This window comes from Carettochelys insculpta, chromosome 9, assembly GCF_033958435.1.
Source record: "Carettochelys insculpta isolate YL-2023 chromosome 9, ASM3395843v1, whole genome shotgun sequence".
Taxonomy (NCBI): domain Eukaryota; kingdom Metazoa; phylum Chordata; order Testudines; family Carettochelyidae; genus Carettochelys; species Carettochelys insculpta.
Genome location: NC_134145.1, coordinates 45,043,349 through 45,049,204, shown reverse-complemented (window position 1 = coordinate 45,049,204; position 5,856 = coordinate 45,043,349). Strand labels below are relative to the sequence as shown.

The 5,856-nt window shown below is 46.0% G+C and overlaps 1 long non-coding RNA gene across 1 annotated transcript; it reads right to left on the bottom strand.

Annotated features, from left to right (window-relative positions):
• Nucleotides 1–451: 451 nt before the first annotated feature.
• Nucleotides 452–3,792, bottom strand: LOC142018078 (uncharacterized). Its single transcript, XR_012646676.1, has 3 exons — nucleotides 3,768–3,792; nucleotides 2,877–2,953; nucleotides 452–499 (listed from the first exon to the last, which is right to left on the bottom strand). It is a non-coding gene; the product is annotated as an uncharacterized LOC142018078 (long non-coding RNA).
• Between the last annotated feature and the right edge of the window lie 2,064 nt (nucleotides 3,793–5,856).

The window sequence follows — 5,856 nt, the reverse complement described above, 5'->3', positions numbered from 1 at the left end:
TACCTATTTATATGAGAGTGATGTGCAATGAACTATTTACAGTAGGGGTGAACTTGGGACAGAGGGTGGGGGAGCCTCACAACACAGCGGGCTGGGAGCCATGAACCCGAGGGGGAGCCATACCCTGCATGGCATCATCCTCAGGATACCCTTCTGCTGCAGGTGTGAGTTCCCCATCAGGGCTGGGACCAGGACTACAGGGAGGTATGGGCGAGAAGGGGGCTGCAGGTGGGGGGCTGGGTGGGCAGATGGGGCTTTCATGGCTCCAGGACATGTTTGGGAGGTCTGGTGGGTGCAGGACGGCAGGGGCAGCAGACGGTGGGACAGCCTGGCCTGGCAGATGCCAGTGACAGCATCAAAGTGGGACGTGAGCTGGTCCTAGGCCCATGGCCACAGGATGGTTTTGTGGTCCAGCTCCTCATGCAGGTGCCACTGGCTTCTGTGACTGCAGGCTCCGCCTGTTGGTGGGTGGCTCGGCTCTCAGACATTCCAGGTCCAACTATAAGGATGATAAGGAGGAGAAACAGTGAGTCATTCATGCAACACAGGCCCTAAGGCCGTGGCTCCCACACCGCGGGCAGCAACCAACACTCCCCAGGCCAGGGACTAGGGATATCCCAGGAGCTGTGTGGCTTCCACAGTGTGTGGAATCATGTGTGGCTTCCACAGTGGGCCCTGCCACATGGGGGCTCCACGTTGCCTCCAGGACCATGCTGACCGCTCCCCCCCATGTTCCCTGCTTGACAGGCTAGCAGCCAAGGGGGGTCCCCAGCCACAGAGGGGTCCCCTCATGGGTGGTGGGTGAGCCAGGAGAAGCCTAGACCTCCTCAGGGCCCACGCACACACCAACAGCACTGCCCACAGGAGCGAGTGCTGCCTCATGCCCGTGAGCTGGGTGTCACACTCCTCAGTGTGTCTGGGGCCAAGCCCGGCACCCTTGTGGCTAACCTCCTTCCACCCATGGCAGGTGCTGGGAGGGTCCCCCACCCCTCAGGGCCTGGGGCTTATCTGGCCTCCCGTAGGCCTGGCAGCAGGATGCCATCCATGCCCAGGGGCTGTCTGCTGGGTCCAGGCGGCACGCACTCCCATTGCACAAGCTTCCATGTACTCGGACCAAGCAACACTTGTACCACGCCCTGTCTGCACCCCCCTCCCATGTCCTGGGGTGTGCCATGTGTGGGGTGCTCACCAGACAGACCCTTGCCCAGCCCTGAGGATGCCCAGGAAGTGGGCTGGTGGCTGGGTCCAGGATGAGGCTCCTAGCCTCCAAATCCAGTTCTGGCTCTATCAGGGGCTGGGGTGCCTCCTCCACCTCTGCCTGCAGGGGATCTGGCTGCAGTGGGGGAGTCTCAAGCCTGGTATCAGGCTCAGGCTTGAGGGTGATATGTGCCACCCTGGATTCTGTTCATCTCCCTGTAGCAGGGGCATGTTGGTGGCCCTCCCCAGAGCATAGGGCAGCATCCCAGGCTCATATGTATCCCTGGTGGAGCTCCTTTACTTTCACCTGGACCTGCTAGAGGGTGTGCTGGGGGTTGCCCCATTTGGCCAGGGCACTGGCCATTCTGTTATAAATCTCCACATTTCTGTGGCAGTTCTCAGGGTCGTTCAGGCATTCCTCCACTGCCCACAAGTCCAGGAGGGGGCACAGCATTTGGACCCCCAGGATGGGTCCTGGAACCCCTCAGAGTGGTCTTTGTGGGCCCCCATGGGTTTTGGGAGGCCTCTGTGTGAAGAGCATGAGAGACAGCACATGGTAGCTCTGCTGTTTGCACACACTCAGCTTCCCGCCACGGGCTTCCCCGGGTTCCCTGAACATTTAAGGGCCAAAGGCAGGAACCATGAACGCTGGTTGCTGTGGACAGGGCGTCTGCCAGGGCACCTGCTTCATGTCCTGGAGGCCTCTTCTGTCAACAGAAGGCCCCCAGAACATCCAGAGTGGCATTTTGTCAATAGCTCTCTCTCAACAGCGGCATTCTTCCTCGTGGCAAGCGGGGTACATCTGTCAACAAAAGCACTGTGTTCTGTCGACTTACTATCAACAGAAGACACTTTGCAATCGGGATGCTCTGCACATTTTGTCGACAAAACAATTAGTTTGTGAACAAAACCCTGTGATCCAGACATAACCTAGGTTACAATGCACTTCTAAAGCATGGGGATAGAAAGAAAACAGCACAATTAGGCATGATCAGTAGCTTCTCAGAAACATTAAGAACTCTGAAAACACGGAGAGTAAAGGAATGTATGTTGTTTTACAGCATAAAAGTGTGTTTCACAATACTGTAACCAAACCCAGCTTGACATTGGGGAGAGACACAGAACAATGAAATTAAGTCATTTTATTGGCATGAGTTTTCCTTCACTTTGATAGCAAGGAGACTATGGCAGAAAGGCAATGCTAATGGAAGGTTTCACCCTCTGGGCTTTCTAGCCCTATCCAACCAGAAGCAAAAATAGCTAATCTGTTCTTCTTTCTGTCTTAGGTCTGGCTATTTCAGGGTTTCTGGGACTCAAAGATGGAGGCAATTAGGAAAGCCTAAAAAATTACAATAATTAATAACACCTAGGTATTAATATCTAGCTCTTATGTGGTGCTTTCAGTAGATCTCCAAGATGCCCAAGCGCTGCAAGATCAAAATATCTGGAGGAAATGTGGAAGAAAATTCGTAGAACAATTGTATCCCAAGATGAGATACCTGGCATTTCAAATGTACTAGTATAAATTGGGTGCAACTGTGACACAGATGCAGAATAGTTTAGTGTGTGTGTAAAGACACACAGTATACTGTAAGTATTAGGTGTCTGTGGAGTGTGTCAATTCTTCATGTTCTTGAGAATGCAGGAATCTTACCATAGCGAGATCAGGCTGAACTTACCTTTCAGATATATCAATAATGGAGAATGTGCCCAAGTCCAAACACAGAAAATAGGGAAAGATTCCTGTACTGCTTTTCTGTGCCAAAGAAAATTATTCATGTTGGACCAGACAGGTGGAAAAGTGATGCCATTTGTAATTTGGAGGGACAGCATGATCTAAATGTGAGAATGTTAAATAATGTGACTGTTTAATTAAAGGGATGGAGAGTAAGTAATGACACTGGCATTAAATCCCCACACTTCCCACTCATATCAAGCAGCATTGCAGAGTTCCCTCGACTCACTGCAATTGTTCAGTTTTTGTTACTCTCATTTCTATACATGGCCCTTCTTCATAACTGTTAATTATTAAAAAGTTGCATAACAATTACGAATTATAAGATGGACTTTTCTTGAAATGCATTTCCTTGTAGCTCTAAGTAAGGTGTCATGATACCAAACTGTCATTAAAATAATTTCCATTAATGGCTTGTTTCCTACTCTAAGACACATTTACTACTGCAATAAACAGGGCTGTAATATAAAAGAAACAAAAGCCATTGTTTCATAAACAATTCATTTGGTATTTATGACATGTAAATTCCATCAATAATGCAAATCATGACAATGTAAGGAGGAAAAAAAGCCACCTAGTATATTTAAAGCAGTATGCTCTTTACTGGTGATTTCGTCTTAGCTAATCACCAAATCTGGATAGCTTTTTGAAAACCCTTTTTTAACACCAACATCCCAGAATAAATTGTATCAGCTTATGGAAAGAAATTTTTACTATGGCTAGCATATATACAAGGAGACCCCAAATTCCCATGTAATGCAGCCTACAGCTTCAGTCCCAGTGGCAGTCACTTGATATCAGTAGGCAAGCTCTGAAATGAAAATGACATACTTACAGCAGAAGTGCCTCCTTAGCAGGCGTGTAGTGATCAAAGAGAATAGTGAAGTAGCATCTGTTAGGTCTGAGAACTGCTTCTTGTCACAAAATGTGCCAAACTGTCAAGCTGTCTGTGACCTATTACAGCGACCATTTGTAACATAGCCACCCAACTTGAGTTGCTGTCAAAACAAACAAGTAACTCAGGAACCTTCGTATAAGAAAAGACTATTGGCAGAGAGGTGTATTTTAAAAATTGCTCATATATCAATAAAGGTGTAGCACTTAGCAAACAAGACGTAAAAGCCTGAAGAGTAAAAACAGCTTATACATTTTTCTGCCTCACTACATTTTCTCCTGTATTATTTTCCAACCTAAGCACAAGTAAGTCTTTGCTGTTTTTCTGCTACAAAAAAAAATGAGCTCTGCTAGTATGAAACATGAGCTTCATGGATCAGTAACAGACTTAACTCCCAGTCCTGCAAGTGGAACCAATGGGAGCTTAACTTCAATGGGACTATTCTAGAATTTAAAGTTAGTGAACAAAAGTTTTTGAAGGATCAGGATAATAGTGAAGTAGTTTTTTTAACAAAATCCAGGCAAATAATTTAGCCTCACAATTAACATATGTGTACCCACTTATGCTCAAAACATGTTAAAATGGTAAAATGAGTTTGAAGGTTGCATGCCCAGCTATGTATGTTTACTGTATCCTGTTACCTTCAGCAGTGATTAGTGCATCATTTTAGCAATGGGCTTTCTGGGCTATTGGTCACCTGCAGCTTAACAGAAAATCATTAAAACACTCCCCTTACCAGAGTGTGGCTTCTGCAGGGAAATATCAGTAAAGTGGCTCAAACATAGCAGCTGCAGCAAGAGAGATGGAGAACCAGCCTCAAATATTTTAGAAACAGTTTAGAAACTTCGTATTTATCATAGTTGCACCTCAACTAAGCAAACTTCAGCTGCCCACAGTTATTTGTTGAGCGGGACAGGACTGTGTCCTTACACATTTCTTATAATGAACCTTCCTTTGGAACTCTCCTCTAGTTCTTCATCCCCCATTAGCATTTTTTCCTCCACATTCTGTCTTCCACACCTCTGTTCTTTACTCTCAGCCTGACGTCGTCCAGATCCCACTGCTGGCTAGGCTACAGTCACCCGGCGTTGAAACCAACCAGCTACTGATTTAGCACTAAGCTATGTTCAAGCACCAGTTTGTTAGAGAAAACAGTGAAATGGCGCCCAAGGTGCCCAGCAATGTGAAAGATGGCAGTCAAGTTTTCATAGTTCCAACGCCCATGGGAAAAATGACTGTGCAAAATACTGTGCAGTTGCATTGGGTTGGGAAAACAATGTTATATGTGCATAGCACTGCATTTTGATTTACTGTCCTATGATGGTAATGCCAATTAAATACCACTTAGTACAGGAAATGCCTTTTGATTACAGTACCCAGAATCTTTTATCATTTCTGTGTTTGCAGTATGAAATTAACATATGCTAGGCTATTACCTGTAAAACCTAAGATCTCTTTTCGCTCTTCTTGTGAAAATCATGGGAATATTCAAGATGTTTCTAGGGAAATGACACTTTTCAAGTGACAAGTATCAGAGAGGTAGCCATGTTAGTCTGTATCTTCAAAAACAACAACAAGTCCTGTGGTACCTTATAGACTAACAGATATTTTGGAGCATAAGCTTTCATGGGCAAAGACCCACTTCATCAGATGCAAGTTTATGCTCCAAAATATTTGTTAGTCTGTAAGGTGCCACAGGACTTTTCAAGGGACTGTCTCATTGTAACAAGACTATATCCACCACTGCCATGATACAGTGGCATCATATGGTAAAATACAAAATAGTTGACAAACAAAAGCAGAGAGTGTGGTATCTGAATATAGACTAGCTGGTAGAAAACTAATCTGTGGAGTATACTGGTATGAATAAACCAGCTAGTACACATACAGGTTTTCTACTAGTTAGAAGCTGGACTATTACTGAAAGGCACCTAGATAGTATGGAGATGTGTATGGTATAAAACTCTATGGCTGTGTCGACACTAGCCTCCTTCTTCGAAGTGGACATGGCAATCAGCCTGAGTGGGGA